Here is a 19,982-nt window from a genome sequence, read left to right as displayed (position 1 = left end):
ATATAAATAAATAATGAGTTCATTACAGTACCTTGAAGTGGTCTTTTGTTTTCTTTCGCTAACGGAGCTCACGAGATTTCTGTTGAGTTTTGTGTTGTGAAGTTTTCAAGTTTTGGGTGAAAGATTTTGATGGATTATGGAACCAGGAGTGGCAAGAGCCTAAGCTTGGGGATGCCCATGGCACCCCCAAGATAATCTAAGGACACCAAAAAGCCAAAGCTTTGGGATGCCCCAGAAGGCATCCCCTCTTTCGTCTACTTCCATCAGTAACTTTACTTGGAGCTATATTTTTATTCACCACATGATATGTGTTTTGCTTGGAGCGTCTTGTATGATTTGAGTCTTTCCTTTTTAGTTTACCACAATCATACTTTCTGTACACACCTTTTGAGAGAGCCATACATGATTTGGAATTTGTTAGAATACTCTATGTGCTTCACTTATATCTTTTGAGTTATATAGTTTTGCTCTAGTACTTCACTTATATCCTTTAGAGCACGGTGGTGGATTTGTTTTATAGAAACTATTGATCTCTCATGCTTCACTTAGATTATTTTGAGAGTCTTAAATAGCATGGTAATTTGTTTAAATAATCCTAATATGCTTGGTATTCAAGATTAGTAAAAACTTTCTTATGAGTGTGTTGAATACTAAGAGAAGTTTGATGCTTGATGATTGTTTTGAGATATGGAGGTAATAATATCAAAGTCGTGCTAGTTGAGTAGTTGTGAATTTGAGAAATGCTTGTATTCAAGTGTGCAAGTCCCGTAGCATGCACGTATGGTAAATGTTATGTAACAAATTTGAAACATGAGGTGTTCTTTGATTGTCCTCCTTATGAGTGGCGGTCGGGGACGAGCGATGGTCTTTTCCTACCAATCTATCCCCCTAGGAGCATGCGCGTAGTGCTTGGTTTTTGATGACTTGTAGATTTTGCAATAAGTATGTGAGTTCTTTATGACTAATGTTGAGTCCATGGATTATACGCACTCTCACCATTCCATCATTGCTAGCCTCTTCGGTACCGTGCATTGCCCTTTCTCACATTGAGAGTTGGTGCAAACTTTGCCGGTGCATCCAAACCCCGTGATATGATACGCTCTTTCACACATAAACCTCCTTATATCTTCCTCAAACAGCCACCATACCTACCTATTATGTCATTTCCATAGCCATTCCGAGATATATTTCCATGCAACTTTCCACCATTCCGTTTATCATGACACATTCATCATTGTCATATTGCTTAGCATGATCATATAGTTGACATAGTATTTGTGGCAAAGCCACCGTTCATAATTCTTTCATACATGTCACTCTTGATTCATTGCATATCCCGGTACACCGCCGGAGGCATTCATATAGAGTCATACTTTGTTCTAGTATCGAGTTTTAATCATTGAGTTGTAAATAAATAGATGTGTGATGATCATCATTTAATAGAGCATTGTCCCAATAAAAAAGGAGAAAGGCCAAATAAAAAAAGAAGGCCCAAAAAAAGGGGCAATGCTACTATCCTTTTTTCCACACTTGTGCTTCAAAGTAGCACCATAATCTTCATGATAGAGAGTCTCTTGTTTTGTCACTTTCATATACTAGTGGGAATTTTTCATTATAGAACTTGGCTTGTATATTCCAACAATGGGCCTCCTCAAGTGCCCTAGGTCTTCGTGAGCAAGCAAGTTGGATGCACACCCACTTAGTTTCTTTTGTTGAGCTTTCATACATTTATAGCTCTAGTGCATCCGTTGCATGGCAATCCCTACTCCTTGCATTAACATCAATCGATGGGCATCTCCATAGCTCATTGATTAGCCTCGTTGATGTGAGACTTTCTCCTTTTTTGTCTTCTCCACATAACCCCCATCATCATATTCTATTCCACCCATAGTGCTATATCCATGGCTCACGCTCATGTATTGCGTGAAGGTTTATAAAGTTTGAGATTACTAAAGTATGAAACAATTGCTTGGCTTGTCATCGGGGTTGTGCATGATGAGAGCATTCTTGTGTGACGAAAATCGAGCATGACTAAACTATATGATTTTGTAGGGATGAACTTTCTTTGGCCATGTTATTTTGAGAAGACATAATTGCTTAGTTAGTATGCTTGAAGTATTATTATTTTTATGTCAATATGAACTTTTATCTTGAATCTTTCGAATCTGAATATTCATACCACAATTAAGAAGAATTACATTGAAATTATGCCAAGTAGCACTCCGCATCAAAAATTCTGTTTTTATCATTTACCTACTCGAGGACGAGCAGGAATTAATCTTGGGGATGCTTGATACGTCTCCAACGTATCTATAATTTTTGATTGCTCCATGCTATATTATCTACTGTTTTGGACAATATTGGGCTTTATTATCCACTTTTATATTATTTTTGGGACTAACCTATTAACCGGAGGCCCAGCCCAGAATTGCTGTTTTTGCCTATTTCAGAGTTTCGCAGAAAAAGAATATCAAACGGAATGCAACCTTCGGGAGCATGATTTTTGGAACGAACATGATCCAGGAGACTTGGACCCTACGTAAGAGAAGCTTCCAGGAGGCCATGAGGTAGGGGGGCGCGCCCACCCCCAGGGCGCGCCCTCCACCCTCGTGGGCCCCACGTTGCTCCACCGACGTACTTCTTCCTCCTATATATACCTACGTACCCCCAAACGATCAGAGACGGAGCCAAAAACCTAATTCCACCGCCGCAACCTTCTGTACCCACGAGATCCCATCTTGGGGCCTGTTCCGGAGCTCCGCCGGAGGGGGCATCCATCACGGAGGGCTTCTACATCAACACCATAGCCTCTCCGATGAAGTGTGAGTAGTTTACCTCAGACCTTCGGGTCCATAGTTAGTAGCTAGATGGCTTCTTCTCTCTTTTTGGATCTCAATACAATGTTCTCCCCCTCTCTCGTGGAGATCTATTCGATGTAATCTTCTTTTTGCGGTGTGTTTGTTGAGACCGATGAATTGTGGGTTTATGATCAAGATTATCTATGAACAATATTTGAATCTTCTCTGAATTCTTTTATGTATGATTTGTTATCTTTGCAAGTCTCTTCAAATTATAAGTTTGGTTTGGCCTACTAGATTGATCTTTCTTGCAATGGGAGAAGTGCTTAGCTTTGGGTTCAATCTTGCGGTGTCCTTTCCCAGTGACAGTAGGGGCAGCAAGGCACGTATTGTATTGTTGCCATCCAAGATAACAATATGGGTTTTTTATCATATTGCATGAATTTATCCCTCTACATCATGTCATCTTGCTTAAGGCGTTACTCTGTTTTCATGAACTTAATACTCTAGATGCATGCTGGATAGCGGTCGATGAGTGGAGTAATAGTAGTAGATGCAGGCAGGAGTCGGTCTACTTGTCTCGGACGTGATGCCTATATACATGATCATACCTAGATATTCTCATAACTATGCTCAATTCTGTCAATTGCTCAACAGTAATTCGTTCACCCACCGTAAAATACTTATGCTCTTGAGAGAAGCCACTAGTGAAACCTATGGCCCCCGGGTCTATCTTCATCATATTAATATTCCAACACTTTGTTATTGCCTTTGCTTTTTACTTTGCTTTTATTTTACTTTGCATCTTTATCACAAAAATACCAAAAATATTATCCTATCATATCTATCAGATCTCACTCTCGTAAGTGACCGTGAAGGGATTGACAACCCCTTATCGCGTTGGTTGCGAGGATTTATTTGTATTGTGCAGGTGCGAGGGACTCGCGCGTAGCCTCCTACTGGATTGATACCTTGGTTCTCAAAAACTGAGGGAAATACTTACGCTACTTTGCTGCATCACCCTTTCCTCTTCAAGGGAAAACCAACGCAGTGCTCAAGAGGTAGCAGTGGATTCTTATCTCCTTATAAAGGCAGTGAATGTAGAGCATCCCCCACGAGCCTTAAAATTCGCCTATTCCCAAGGGGTCGTGCGGACGGCACGGTTGGATTACCCAAGCGCGTATTGATGAGAATCCCGTGATAAGAGGACACGATCTCTGTTTTGACAAGACGTGTCACCAGACGCGAAACGGGAGATTGAAAAGAGATCCGAAATAATAAAGAGGCCAGACGTAACGTCTCGCCAGTAAAAACTATCAGTGAAGACATATCGTGTTTTTGATTAAGTATTATGCCCTTGTGGCAGTGAGGCTGTGATTGTTAAACAGATCCGGACATAGTTTTCGTTGATCAACTACTTTATAGTATTCGGAGGAGGAACCCGCCTTGCAATGCCGAAGACAATCTGCACGCCGGACACATCGTCATTGAAGCCTGGTTCAGGGGCTACTGAGGGAGTCCTGGATTAGGGGGTCCTCGGGCGTCCGGGCTATGTGACATGGGCCGGGCTAATGGGCCGCAAAGATACAAGATAGAAGGCTTTTCCCCGTGTCCGGATGGGACTCTCCTTTGCGTGGATGGCAAGCTTGGCGTTCGGATATGAAGATTCCTTTCTCTGTAAACCGACTATGTACAACCCTAGCCCCCTCCGGTGTCTATATAAGCCGGAGGGTTTAGTCCGTAGAGGCAATCACAACCATACAGGCTAGACATCTAGGGTTTAGTCATTACGATCTCGAGGTAGATCAACTCTTGTAACCCCTATACTCATCAAAGTCAATCAAGCAGGAAGTAGGGTATTACCTCCATTAAGAGGGCTCGAACCTGGGTAAACATTGTGTCCCCTACCTCTTGTTACCTTCGATCCTTAGACGCACAGTTCGTGACCCCCTACCCGAGATCCACCAGTTTTGACACCAACACCGGTTGCGGTGAAAAAGAGCCACAAAACTCCGGCAAAAACTCCTCTGAAACGCGGCGTGGGCGGCTATGGTGTTGGGGTGGTCGTGGTTTTGGCGGCCGGGCTAGAAAGAGTGCAGTCGACCAGAAAGATAGTGGCGGCGACGATGGCAGGGGCAGGGGCATGGTAGGTGCAGGGGAAGAGAAAAGGGAGTTGTGCTGCCGATGGGCGGGCAAGGGGAGGACAAGGGCACACGTCCCGCACGTCCGCTCGCTGTCCATTTCGATGCAAACACAACTCAAATTTGAGCCGTGGATGGGTTGAAGGCGAACAAAACGTTTGTTCGTTTGCTCCTGCGCGTTGGGCCATGATTTTTATCCGTTTATTTCTAAACAGACGCACCAGACCATTTGGGGTCGTGAGGATGGCAATGGATAGGCTCTGGGGCGGGTAGAGCAATGCCATACCCATACCCATGTAGTTAATGGGTACAAAATTCTATCCAAATTTGTACCCATGGGTATGAAACTTTACCCGTACCCATACCCGACGGTTACCCATACCCATTGGGTACCCAACGGGTAGATCAAACAATACATTCACAATTTTACATTCATCTATAGCATATTTGACAGAAAAACATTGATCTCAACTCAATAACATATAGATGAGTACATGACAATTATCTCAATTCAAATTGAAAATTGGTGACAACTTTAACATAGGTTCACAAGCTCACAACACAACTTTAACATAGGTACACTTGTTAATCACGGGTAAGGTTCACATGTCAGTGTAAATATATAGAGTATGATTATGTCCATGATAAAATACTATACCCGTACCCTACCCATGACTTAACAGATAGAATATGGGTACTAACCGTGGGTATAAAATTATGCCCATACCCTGCCCATGCGGGTATGGTATCCACATGTACACGTAGCACGGGTAAAATTACCGTTGGAGTTGGCCTATATGACGCTGCTTCTAGAACCCCGTCGCCTTGAGACTACCCACAGTGGGAGTAACATAGGTAGTAACATCACACATATCTAGATAAAATAGATGATGTGCAAGCAATAAATAAAAAAGAGAGGAAAGTGGTAACATAGCTAGTTACTAGTAGTATGAGTAACATCACACATATCAAGACAATATGAGTCTATAGCCTAATAAATAAAGTGTTGCATGCTACCACACATATGTTACTCCCCACTATAGAGGTAGTAACATAGACTAGTAACATATGCATGTTACTAGTCTACATGTTACTAGTCTATGTTACTACCCATTGTGGAGTCTGAAATTGTGAAATCCACTGCTACGCGTCGGTGCTATACAAACGGTTTTTACCCCTTTCCACGACGGCATTTGGAACCATCGCCAAGTGAGTGTGGGCGATAGGGAGTCCTTCCCACACGACCCAGAAACCGTCGGGGATAGGCCCTCCTGGGACACAGGCTGGGGCAAAATGAGCCTGTGTGCGATCAGGCGAGGCATCGAAACCCAATCATTTCTGTTCGTATGTACATCCCACGCGGTGAATCCCAGAAAAACATTTCCGTTTGTATGTATATCACACACAGTCAATCCAAGGAATATGTTTCCGTTCTTATGTACATCCCACACAGTCAATCCAGGAAAAACATTTCCGTTCGTATGTACATCTCACACAGTCAATCCAGGGAAAACGTTTACATTCGTATGTACATCCCACATAGGTTTGTTTATAGGCTCGTGTGTGATAGGTGTAACTATCACACATGCTCGGCCTTGGTTAACCGTATGCTTTTATCAACTACATCACACACGATTTGATGAAGAAAATCATGTGGCATTGGGCTATCCATCACAAGCGCTTTTACTGCTAGAACCGTTTGCAAAGTTCCATGACACATTTAGCAGTTTTATTAGTTTACAATTAATAATTCCAGCATTACGCAAATTCACATTTCATATCGAACAACTGTTTGCCAATTTCATATCAGGCACATAAATATATTTTAACATCACAGTACGATAGCTACCTGAAAACAGCACAGTACAACATATAGCTAGTTCAACTTCATAAGAATTCTTTATTAGAACAATATATTCATTTCCCTAATCAAGATCATCCAGGATCGTCTTATCCACCTCTGCTTTCAGTTTAGTAAGAACCAATTTTGCACTGGCCAACTGGGAAAGTGCCTCCTCCTTCGCCAACACCATCTTAGCAAAGTCTGATTTAAAAAATCTGAGCTCATTCTCCACCTTCCTCTTTTTATCCCGCATCTTCAAATATTCTTCAGCGTTGACAATACTTTCTCTAACCCTACCTCTGTTCTCTTCCTCATACATGCTCCAGAGCTTTGCTAGGCACATCTTCAAGGACTGTGGCCACTCTTGATCAACCCACTCCAAGTAAGAACACTTTTGTTCATCCTATAATATTTAAAACTAGATCAGTAACAATTGTAGGGGAAATGGGTTTATAGAAACATAAAAAATCACCAATGCTTATTTTGAAAAACTGAAGAAACATGTTAATTATGACATATCTTCTCAAAAGATCAATGTGCAAATGAATTAATTGCTACTGAGACAACAACCAAATTCTAAAACATCAGAAGCTATAACTAACTAAAACAATGCTACAAGTTCTTACTCATGTACAATAAATAACAAATTGAAAATTTTATGAGGAAGGTAAATATAACTGCAACAGCATAGCACAGTGTTTGGATGACAGCAAACTGATACTAACAGGTGTGTACATGCACAAATTTAGTAACATAGAACTAATAGCACTAAGGCCGTCCACTATGTATGCCAAAACTGGTGTAAAGACAACTGTTGCTACATCTCGCACCGGTGCCCTGCACTGGCGAGCCGATGCAGTGGAAAAAATCAGGAACCCGGACTCCGGAGCACCTAGTTGCTCTGATGCCCAGTTCCTTCGTGCCATAAAGATTTAGTATTTTACTGCTTGGCTGCTCGGATGTGTGGACCAAAGTTTGTTGCACAAACTGCTGAAGCGGTGCCAAATAATTTTCTAATGGCACCGCTGATGAGATGGCAACAATTTTAGATACTAGGTACAAACTATGACACTATATTAGGATGCGTTTGGTTGAAGGTGTGGTATGAATGGTTGGGACCGTGACAGTGTCTGAATCATATCTAACAAATGATTTGTAACAACGAAAGAGGGTCTAACCTTCTCTGCACATACCAGAAACTTCCTCCCACTGTCTACATATTCAAACGCAACTAGCTTCACGCATGGAGATTGATGGTGACAACGAGAAGATAGATCTTCAGCCACCCCGCTCCATTCGTTGCCACTGCTGGTCCTAGAGAGCTACAAGAGGAAGAAATGACTCAAATCGACCGCCGGGTAAAAATCCTTCATTCCAAGTCATAGCCTGATGGTAGCTGGAACTACGTCGGTATTTCCCCAGAGAGGGAGGGATGATGTAGCATAGCGATGGTAGAGTATTTCCCTCAGTTATGAAACCAAGTTATCGAACCAGTAGGAGAACCAAGCAACACAACGTAAACAGCACCTGCACACAAATAACAACACCTCGCAACCCGACATGTTAAAGGGGTTGTCAATCCTTTTCGGACAACGGCGCCAGGAATTGGCAAGTTGACGGGAGAAAGTTGTAATAGATTGAAGTAATAGATCGCAAATAAAATAAAGTGCAGCAAAGTATTTTTGTATTTTTTGGTTTAATAGATCTGAATAAAAATGCAAAGGAAAAGTAGATCGCAAGGCAAATATATGAGAAAGAAGACCCGGGGGTCGTAGGTTTCACTAGTGGCTTCTCTCGAGAAAAATAGCAAACGGTGGGTAAACAAATTACTGTTGGGCAATTTATAGAACTTCAAATAATTATGATGATATCCAGGCAATGATCATTACATAGGCATCACGTCCAAGATTAGTAGACCGACTCCTGCCTGCATCTACTACTATTACTCCACACATCGACCGCTATCCAGCATGCATCTAGTGTATTAAGTTCATGGAAAACGGAGTAATGCAATAAGAACGATGACATGGTGTAGACAAGATCCGTTTATCTATATGGCGGTAGATATAGGTCCCGTCTTTTTATCCTTAGTAGCAATGATACATACGTGTCGTTTCCCCTTCTGTCACTAGGATCGAGCACCGTAAGATCGAACCCACTACCGGGCACCTCTTCCCATTGCAAGATAAATAGATCAAGTTGGCCAAAAAACAAATATCGGAGAAGAAATACGAGGCTATAAGAGATCATGTGTATAAGAGATCAAAGAAACTCAAATAACTTTCATGGATATAAAAATATATGACTGATCATAAACTCAAAGTTCATCAGATCCCAACAAACACACCACAAAAGAGTTACATCATATGGATCTCCAAGAGACCATTGTATTGAGAATTCAGCGAGAGAGAGAGAAAGCCATCTAACTACTAACTACGGACCCGAAGGTCTACAAGAAACTACTCACGCATCATCGGAGAGGCACCAATGGAAGTGGTGAACCCCTCCGTGATGGTGTTTAGATTGGATCTGGTGGTTCTGGAGTCTGCGGCGGCTGGATGAATATTTTGACGCTTGTTCTAGGGTTTATGGAATATTGTGGTATTTATAGAGCAAAGAGGCGGTCCGGGGGGCACCCGAGGTGGGCACAACCCACCAGGGCGCGCCTGGGCCCCCTGGCGCGCCCTGGTGGGTTGTGCCCCCCTCGGGGCACCCCCCAGGTGCAACCAGGGCCCATGCCTTCCTTCTGGCCCATAAAAAATCATCGTGGAGTTTCGTGGCATTTGGACTCTGCTTGATATTGATTTCCTGCGATGTAAAAAACATGAAAAAAACAGCAACTTGCACTTGGCACTATGTCAATAGGTTAGTACCAAAAAATGATATAAAGTGACTATAAAATGATTATAAAACATCCAAGATTGATAATAAAACAGCAAGGAACAATCAAAAATTATAGATACATTGGAGACGTATCAGCATCCCCAAACATAACTCCTACTCGTCCTCGAGTAGGTAAGTGATAAAAACAGAATTTCTGATGTGGAGTGATGTTCATCAAGTCATATCATATTCTTTTCTTTATAGCATGGACATTTGGACTTTTATGCGATTCAAAGCAATAGTCTAGTTTTGACATAATAATTTGGATACTCAAGCATCTCAACAAGCAACCATGTCTTTCAATATATCAACGCTAAAATAAGTTATTCCTAGCCCATCATGCTCAAACATTGATCCATTCATGAAACACACTCGAATATTAACTACACCCAATACTTGAGCACGATCATATTGCCTCCTAGTTGGTGTTTTTTATGAGAGAAGATGGAGACTCAAATTACAAAATAAAAATTGCATAAAGTAAAAGAAAGGCCCTTCGTAGAGGGAAGTAGGGATTTGTAGAGATGCCAGAGCTCAAAGTGAAAAATTAGAGATAAAAACATTTTGGGAGGTGTATCCATCCCACCAACGAAAACGACTTCGAGTTCCAAACACTCTCCATGCTAGATATGCCATAGGCGGTTCCCAAACAGAAAATATAGTTCATTCCTTTTTCCACCATTCTTTCACTTTCCATGGCTAGCCGTATCCACGGGTGCCCTCCATACCAACACTTTCCAAGGAATTTATTATTTGACAGCATAAAGTAAATTCAATTTTTTTTGCATTTCGGGACTGGGCATTCCTAAGACCTTTGCCTTACTCTCGTGCAATGACAAGTGAATAAACACTCATCTTGAGAATAACACATCTAGCATGGAAAATATTAGCCACCTGTTACCATTCCGCGAGCGAAACAAACACACAAAAGAGAAGTTTATTTTGAAAATTAGAGATGGCACAAAAACTCAAAGTTCATCAGATCCCAACAAACACACCGCAAAAGAGTTACATCATATGGATCTCCAAGTGTAGCGACCCGACCTCAGACGGTCAAGTCTCTGTGCTTAAGTGTCATCCCTGGATCGGTATGCTGACACACACAGTACTCGAGGATTTATAACAGAGGTAAATCACATGTATAAAGTAACGTAAATATTACCTCAATCCAAATAGCGGAAGTAACAAGGTTGTGGATTCCCATCAACACCAACGGCAAAGTTGAGTGTAGAAATCGTAACCCTAACGTATCACTTACTCGTCGTAAGAAAATCCTGCAACATGAGACGTTGCAGCCACAAAGGGTCAGTACATTGAATGTACTGGCAAATTCACACTGTAGAGCAATGCTGAAATATGGCTATCACTACATGCATATTTGGCTGGTGGAAAAGCTCTATGGTTATCAAGTTTTTGCGAAAAGCCAATTTTTTCCCTACTGCAAAGGAATATAATTTATTTAACTACAAAGTTGGTTGAAAAAATGTTGAGAAGGTAAACCCCCTCTCAATCCCAATTAAAAGTAATCATTAACAACCCAACAAATTATTTAAGTAACGTGACGAGATCAACAGGATAATCCAAGAACCAGATACTCAAAATTGTCCATAACCGGGGACACGGCTAACCATGATTAGTTTGTACACTCTGCAGAGGTTTGTGCACTTTTCCCCACAAGACTCGATCTCCTCCGTTTGATTTCTCGCACTACATGATGTTTGAGAAACGGATGACCGAGACATAGTCTTTCAGAAGCGTTAGCACCTTACGATGGGTAGACCGTACCACCTACATCCCCTACATCTTCTAGTCTACCACTGTAAGAGTTCACACGACTTAATCAACTATGCTAGAGCCCATAATAGCTTGTGGCTGCACACGGAAGTTTCCAGTATGAATAATCTCATGATCCCTTTGAGCCTGGGTAGCAGTCCATAGGAGAATCACACGGTACCCCGGGATTTCCAAAAATACAAGCAATCACTGGAATACCCAGGTGCCTCAATCCACCCAGATGTGTTTTCAAGTTGCCACCTTAAGTTGAACCATTAATTAACAATCTCACATCTGTCATGAATACTCTCAAACCCAATCCACGTCTACGAGCATAGCATAGCAGTATAAGCATAACGTAATAGTAACTCCCAAGGTTTGAATGCAGGGCAATAGGTTCCTACCTCGTCAACTACTTCCCAAAACCCACATGTTATCAATCCAACTCATGCAATGTTTGAGGGTGAAACTAATGCATAAAAACTGGGTATGGAAGGGATATGATCAAAGTGTGAACTTGCCTGTACTGTTGATGAAGATGATTCGCACTCAAAACTCTTGATAGTTCTACTCGTCACGCTCCGGTCAATCTATCGTAAGCAAGCAATAGTACCCACACATAAGCAATCACTCAAAAGATCAGAAAGATCGAAGAAGACGATTCGGAAAACATTTAAACCAACCAAACAACTCTGGCAACATAAAACAATATCTAACAATACCAAAATTATGTGAATTTGGCCTTATCCGAATGCTTAGGTCAAGAGCTTTAATTTGCAAAAAGAATCAACTCAAACGGAGCTACGAAACTCAAATTACGATCAGACAAAGTTCAAATTTAAAACTGTTTGAAATCAAATTTAAAAGTTTCAAAAACATGTTTAAGTTGATTAACTGGATAGAGGGGATCATAATGAAGAAGTGGGTGTTGGTTTCGTTGAATTTGGACAAACGGTGTAAAAGATGTGGTCGTTTGAAACAAAGGGACTAATTTGTAAATAAAATCATCATAGATAGGTCCCTGGCCGAAATTAAAATAAAAATAAAAATCCTATCGAACGAACGTTCGTTAAGCAGATCTACAGAAAGAAAACGTTCACTAAAACTAACTAAGCAGAAAACGTTCGTTAAATAATAAACCTAAAAAAACAAATCTAGGGTTTTTCAGAAAACCGAAAATAAACTGATTCGAACCGGGATAACGGTTTTACCGGTCGGGGCGGTTTTCTTCGAAAACCGGCGGCGGCGGTTTGGATCGGGGCGGCGGCTCCAGCGAGGCTGCGGACTCCGGCGAGTCCGGCGAGATGCGGCTGCGGCTGCGTGGCAAAGCGCGGCGGTGGCGCAGGCGAGCGGCGGCGGTGGTGCAAGCAGGCGGCGGCGGCAAAGTGCGGCGACGGCGGCGGCAGGTGATGCCGCGGCGGCGATGCGGCGGCGGCGTGCAGCGAGGAGGAGAGGAGAGAGGGGTCGGGGCTATTTATGGAGGAGGGAAGCCTCGGGAGGCGTGGAGGAGGGGTCAAGGGGAGAGGCGGCGAGGAGGAGTCCGCGAAGGGGACGGCTCGGACGCCGAGGCGGCGGCGGGGGCGTGCGGGATCCGGCCTCCTGCGTGAGGTCGGGGACGGCGCGACTGGGCTGGGTTTGGCCTGGCCTGGTCGGGTGCTGGGCCGGCCCAGTCGGCGAAGAAGAATTTATTTTTTAAAACACTGGCAAACAAAACAAATAAAACAAAGGAAAAATATATATTATATAGGCATATAATATATCAAAATTTTCAGAAAAAGATTTTCTACAAGATGAACAATTTCCTAACGTCAAATAAAATCCACACAAACTCAAATAATTCAAAGAGTGCTACTGCTCTAATAAAATCTAATAAAAATCATTTTAAAAATACCAAAATGATTTCAAACTTATTTATCTCCAATTTTCTGATGTAGGGAATCATGTTACCCTATTTTCCATGTATTTTATTTTTGGAGAAAAATAATTTGAATAAAAACTCAAATAACCCAAATTAAAAAATAATTTCAAATGGATTTTAAATTTGAGTTTCTTTGAAACTCCCAACTCATATTTCATATGTTTTGAAGAAGTCATTTTATCTTCTCTCATGAAAATCATTGAGTTGCATGAAGTTTCAGAATTGGAAATATTTTCAAATGAAATTCAAATATTTTCAACACCCCTTTTCATTTAAATAAATGGAAGAAGTCATGTCATCTTCTCTCCAGGGTTTTGTGGTGAAAAGAATTTGAATTTACGGAGATCATAAAATGAAAAAAATAATGAAAGTTTGGGAAAGTCCTTTTATTCCCTCTCATTTAACTTTCAAAAAGTTTCAAATTCACTCACTTTCAGTCAATCAAACAAACAATCAATCAAATCTATCTTTTTATTATAACATTCCAAAATTTAGAATTTTGGGATGTTACAAACCTACCACCCTTAAAATGAATCTCGTCCTCGAGATTCGGAGAGGCTAGCAAGAAATAGGTTAGGGTTTGGGAGTCTTCTCAAAATCCGTCGATCATCACAGGGGTCTGGGGTGCTACCACCCTTAGAAACATGGTTACGGTTCCATCAAAACTCATACACTCCATCCTTCTTGTTGACAGGGTCGGTCTTCTCAGACTCTCGGGAAAATTTCTTCTCTGACTCTTCCGGTAGTGGCATAACCTTTTTCTTCAATTCTTCTGTATCCTTTCTTCTTGGTAAGGTTATTCCGTGACTGGGTCTTCTGTGCTGACGGGTCTGGCGCCATACTAAACAACTATCGATATCTCATGGGGGTCAACAATTTATGGTTTCTTCTGCAGAAAACGGGTCTGGGTTGAACCTCACCGTATAACCTACGGTTGGCAACAGCTGCCTTGTACAAGGGAAAATACTTATACCATTCTAAGGTTCAAACAAGGTTTAATATCGTCGTCTCTCTACTATAGGAAAGTCACTCAGATTTACCATCCCATATAGCAAGGCGAACAATAAGAGCAAGTCGGTATGGTGATCAATCCATCCCGCACCCAAATCATTACCTTGTATACGGTTTAGCGAATCTCGCATTCTAACACTCGGTCATCCTCACAAGCATTGCAGAATTTCTCTTGTCAACGAACCAGGTTTGGATAAATCCATTGATTCTGCAAGCCAAACAAACAACTATGGTTCCTTCACAACTCTCAGGTTTTGCGTAACTCCTATAAGATCGTCTCTCGATAAAATCGTAACTTCTTCCAGGGTTTTCCGTTAGCAAGAGTGTACTTGCTTCTTGGCAGGTCCTGGGGCCTGTGGGTTATGGTCCATCTCATCACTTGTAGTCCTTGAACTTATCATCGAGCAACTGATCATTATTCCAACTTCCAACTTCCTAGTATTCTTAAATCCATCCAATTTTACTGTCTTCCTTCCTTCTATTGGCACCAAACTAGGACATGATTACTCAGACTCATCATGGAATTTCCATTGATCCATATTTCCAACATCATACCTCCTTTATATCCAATAGTAATTCATCTCTTTATCCTCGTGGGATATCCCACATACCGAGATAAAAACTTATACTTATGAAGTCCATACTCCACTTCGTGGAACATAATTATCCTTTCCAGGGTCAAGCGTCCTTACAGGGGAATATTGGCCATCTCTCCATGGCACTTCTTCAACTGGGAAACGTGAAACACATCATGAACCCTGACAGTCCTTCGGGTGACTCCAACTTGTTGGCCACTTCTCCCATACGCTCCAAAACTCGGTATGGTCCTACAAATCTCGGGGCTAACTTTCCCTTAACTCCAAATCGTTTAACTCCTCGCAGAGGGGACACACGAAGACATGCTCTATCTCCAATTTCATAGACTACCTCCTTGCGTTTTTGAGTCTGCATAACTCTTCTGCCTAGACTGAGCTACCTTCAGTCTATCTCGAATCAACTTAACATTTTCTTCTGACTCCTTGATCACATTTGGTCCAAACAACTGACGGTCTCCAACTTCATCCCACATCAACGGTGTCTGGCTCCTTCTCCCATACAAAGCTTCAAAAGGGGCCATCTTCAAACTGGCTTGGTAACTGTTGTTGTATGAGAACTCCGCGTAAGGTAGATTATCATCCCTACTAGATCCATAATCTAGCGCACACGCTCTCAACATGTCCTCCAGAATCTGATTGACTCTCTCGGTCTATCCATCTGTCTGCAGATGAAAGGCTGTATTGAACTCTAGCCTAGTACCCAAAGACTGGTGTAGCTGATTCCAAAACTTTGAAGTAAACTGTGTTCCTCTATCTGACACGATGGTCCTGGAACTCCATGCAGACATACGGTCCTGGTCATATATATATCTTGGCCAACTTCGCACTTGTATAGGTGGTTTTCACTAGTATAAAGTGAGCCACTTTGGTCAAGCGAATCAACTACTACCCAGATAGAATCATATCCCGATCGGGTTCTGGGAAATCCGGTAATGAAATCCATGCCAAGCTTATCCCACTTCCATTCGGGTATCGGCATAGGCTGTAGTAATCCGGCTGGCTTCTGATGCTCTGCCTTTACTCTCTGGCATACATCATCTACGACTACATACTCCGCAATATCCTTCTTCATACCAGTCCACCAGAAACGCTCCTTCAAATCCAAATACATCTTGGTGTTTCCAGGGCGAATCGAGTATGGTGAGTCATGAGCCTCCTGAATTATTAACTTCCTGATCTTTGCATTATTGGGCACGTATACACGGTCCTCGAACCATAAGGTGTCGTGCTCATCCTTACGAAAACCTTTGGCCTTTCCTTTGCTCATCCTCTCTTTTACCTCAGCAATCTCTTTGTCATCCTTCTGAGCTTCACGGATCTTTCCCAACAATGTAGACTGAACTTCCCTTGCTGCAACAAAACCTTTGGGAACAATCTCCAACCGAAGTTCCCTGAGATCCTCGGCTAACTCCTTTGGTAATCCTCCGATTATGAGGGTATTCATCCTTGTTTTCTTATGGTTGTGTCCTATTTCCCCACAAAGCTTGTATGCACAAGGTTTCTTCATATCCTTTCCATAAGGCCTCAACTTCTGGGACACAAGACGAGATCTTTGCAGAGTCAGCTTAAATTCTTCCCAAGTGGTTACTCTTTTCCATCCATTGATGGTTTGGTACATCCTCCACCAAGTAGCAGCAACTCTTACAAAGCACTGAAGAGCATGCTGGGTCATATCCTTTCCGGCTATAGTGTTATTCTTCATATGACCTTCCATGTTCTGAATCCATCGGTCCGTCTCCAATTGAATCATCGGTCCAGAAAAATATGGGTTCATCTCCATTCATCCTCTATTGGGTCCATGGGTTTTGGGGTGGGATAAGAGAGATAGAGAGGGATGCACACAATACAAACAAAAGTTTTGAAAAGGCAGATTTTATTTGTGGCTGTCGGGAAAAACATCAAACAAATGACAGCTCACAAACGTCGCATCTAACGTAGGTATAACAGGGGTTTGGTCTTCTAAAGGTCAATAAATCTTCAAAATCGCCAAACTCTTCAAGTCTTGTTCATGTCTTCTATGGCTTCTTCTGATCGTGCTTGACCTTCTCAAGTTCTTTTGCCAGATCATCTTTGTTGTCGCAAAGTCTATCGTGACGTCCTTTAATATTTCTGGAGTTGCGTTCCAAACTTCTGGGTTTCATCAACCTCGACATGAGCCATGGTCCTACGGTCCTTCAGTTCCTGACAAATCTCCTGTTTCTCGAGGTTCTGCTCCTCCAGTTTGGCTACTTCAACTTCTGGGTCCTAAGTTCTTCACGAAATGCTTCCTTGTCAAAATATAGCTTCCTGCAGGTCCATCTTAAACTTCTTGATGTAATTCTCCAGATCCTAGTGATACACCAGCTAAGGTTAAAACTGCATCCTTTGCTGATTGATGCTCCATCAGCCTTCTACCATCCAATCCTTCCATGCATATACATGCTTAAATCAGCACGGTGACAATAGCATAAGCAGGCGATAACATCGTGGATATCCTGTGTTTATGCCCATGTCATTACCATGAGCTATCATTCCATAATTGACATCTCCTGCCTTGGGGTTTTCCTGACAAAACTTTGAGTTCTATGCTCCATGTTCCGGTCTTTCTCCGATACACCTTGATCTCGATATTGGCAGCTTCAATAGTCTGCCAAATTCCATAAGGGTAGCCTTCCTAGGTCATACTAAATCTGGAAATTCTTCAAAGCCTTCAAATTCTCCTAGTCTTCGGAGTCTTCAACCGTTGTTGTTTCCATTATTATAATGCTCCGTAAAATTCCTCTTCATTCCGAAGTGGTCTTAGCTGTCCAATATCTTGTACTTCTTGGAGTGGTCTCATCCGTCGAATCCTCGTGTGGTCAAATGGGGAAAGGGGTATAGTCTCACTTAAAAGGGAATATTTGAATAAGCTCAGAAGAGAAGAGAGGTAAAAGATCCTTTGAAAAGGAAGTTTGTAGAGAAAATCTTTCCTATGGGCTTGCCAGTTTCTAGGGGTCACGTCCTACAGTCAACATGTGCTCTGATACCATCTTGTAGCGACCCGACCTCAGACAGTCAAGTCTCTGTGCTTAAGTGTCATCCCTGGATCGGTATGCTGACACACACAGTACTCGAGGATTTATAACAGAGGTAAATCACATGTATAAATTAACGTAAAATATTACCTCAATCCAAATAGCGGAAGTAACAAGGTTGTGGATTCCCATCAACACCAACGGCAAAGTTGAGTGTAGAAATCGTAATCCTAATGTATCACTTACTCGTCGTAAGAAAATCCTGCAACATGAGACGTTGCAGCCACAAAGGGTCAGTACATTGAATGTACTGGCAAATTCACATTGTAGAGCAATGTTGAAATATGGCTATCACTACATGCATATTTGGCTGGTGGAAAAGCTCTATGGTTATCAAGTTTTTGCGAAAAGCCAATTTTTCCCTACTGCAAAGGAATATAATTTATTTAACTACAAAGTTGGTTGAAAAAATATTGAGAAGGTAAACCCCCTCTCAATCCCAATTAAAAGTAATCATTAACAACCAACAAATTATTTAAGTAACGTGATGAGATCAACAGGATAATCCAAGAACCAAATACTCAAAATTGTCCATAACTGGGGACACGGCTAACCATGATTAGTTTGTACACTCTGCAGAGGTTTGTGCACTTTTCCCCACAAGACTCGATTTCCTCCGTTTGATTTCTCGCACTACATGATGTTTGAGAAACAGATGACCGAGACATAGTCTTTCAGAAGCGTTAGCACCTTACGATGGGTAGACCGTACCACCTACATCCCCTACATCTGCTAGTCTACCACTGTAAGAGTTCACACGACTTAATCAACTATGCTAGAGCCCATAATAGCTTGTGGTTGCACACGGAAGTTTCCAGTATGAATAATCTCATGATCCCTTTGAGCCTGGGTAGCAGTCCATAGGAGAATCACACGGTACCCCGGGATTTCCAAAAATACAGGCAATCACTGGAATACCCAGGTGCCTCAATCCACCCAGATGTGTTTTCAAGTTGCCACCTTAAGTTGAACCATTAATTAACAATCTCACATCTGTCATGAATACTCTCAAACCCAATCCACGTCTACGAGCATAGCATAGCAGTATAAGCATAATGTAATAATAACTCCCAAGGTTTGAATGCAGGGCAATAGGTTCCTACCTCATCAACTACTCCCCAAAACCCACATGTTATCAATCCTACTCATGCAATGTTCGAGGGTGAAACTAATGCATAAAAACTGGGTATGGAAGGGATATGATCAAAGTGTGAACTTGCCTGTACTGTTGATGAAGATGATTCGCACTCAAAACTCTTGATAGTTCTACTCATCACACTCCGGTCAATCTATCGTAAGCAAGCAATAGTAACCACACATAAGAAATCACTCAAAAGATCAGAAAGATCGAAGAAGACGATTCGGAAAACATTTAAAACAAGCAAACAACTCTTGCAACATAAAACAATTTCTAACAGTACCAAAATTATGTGAATTTGGCCTTATCAGAAAGTTTAGGTCAAGAGCTTTAATTTGCAAAAAGAATCAACTCAAACGGAGCTACGAAACTCAAATTACGATCAGACGAAGTTCAAATTCAAAACTGTTTGAAATCAAATTTTAAACTTTCAAAAACATGTTTAAGTTGATTAACTGGATAGAGGGGATCATAATGAATAAGTGGGTGTTGGTTTCGTTGAATTTGGACAAACGGTGTAAAAGATGTGGTCGTTTGAAACAGAGGAACTAATATGTAAATAAAATCATCACAGATAGATCCCTGGCCGAAATTAAAATAAGAAGAAAAATCCTATCGAACGAACGTTCGTTAAGCAGATCTACAGAAAGGAAATGTTCACTAAAACTAACTAAACAGAAAACGTTCGTTAAATAATAAACCTAAAAACAAATCTAGGGTTTTTCAGAAAACCGAACTAAACCAAAAATAAACCGATTCGAACCGGGGCAACGGTTTTACCGGTCGGGGCGGTTTTCTTCGAAATCCGACGGCGGTGGTTTGGATCGG

Source organism: Aegilops tauschii, chromosome 5 (assembly GCF_002575655.3).
Source record: "Aegilops tauschii subsp. strangulata cultivar AL8/78 chromosome 5, Aet v6.0, whole genome shotgun sequence".
In the NCBI taxonomy this organism is placed as follows: Eukaryota; Viridiplantae; Streptophyta; class Magnoliopsida; order Poales; family Poaceae; genus Aegilops; species Aegilops tauschii.
The sequence above is the reverse complement of the archived record's forward strand: the minus strand, read 5'-3'. Positions refer to the sequence as shown.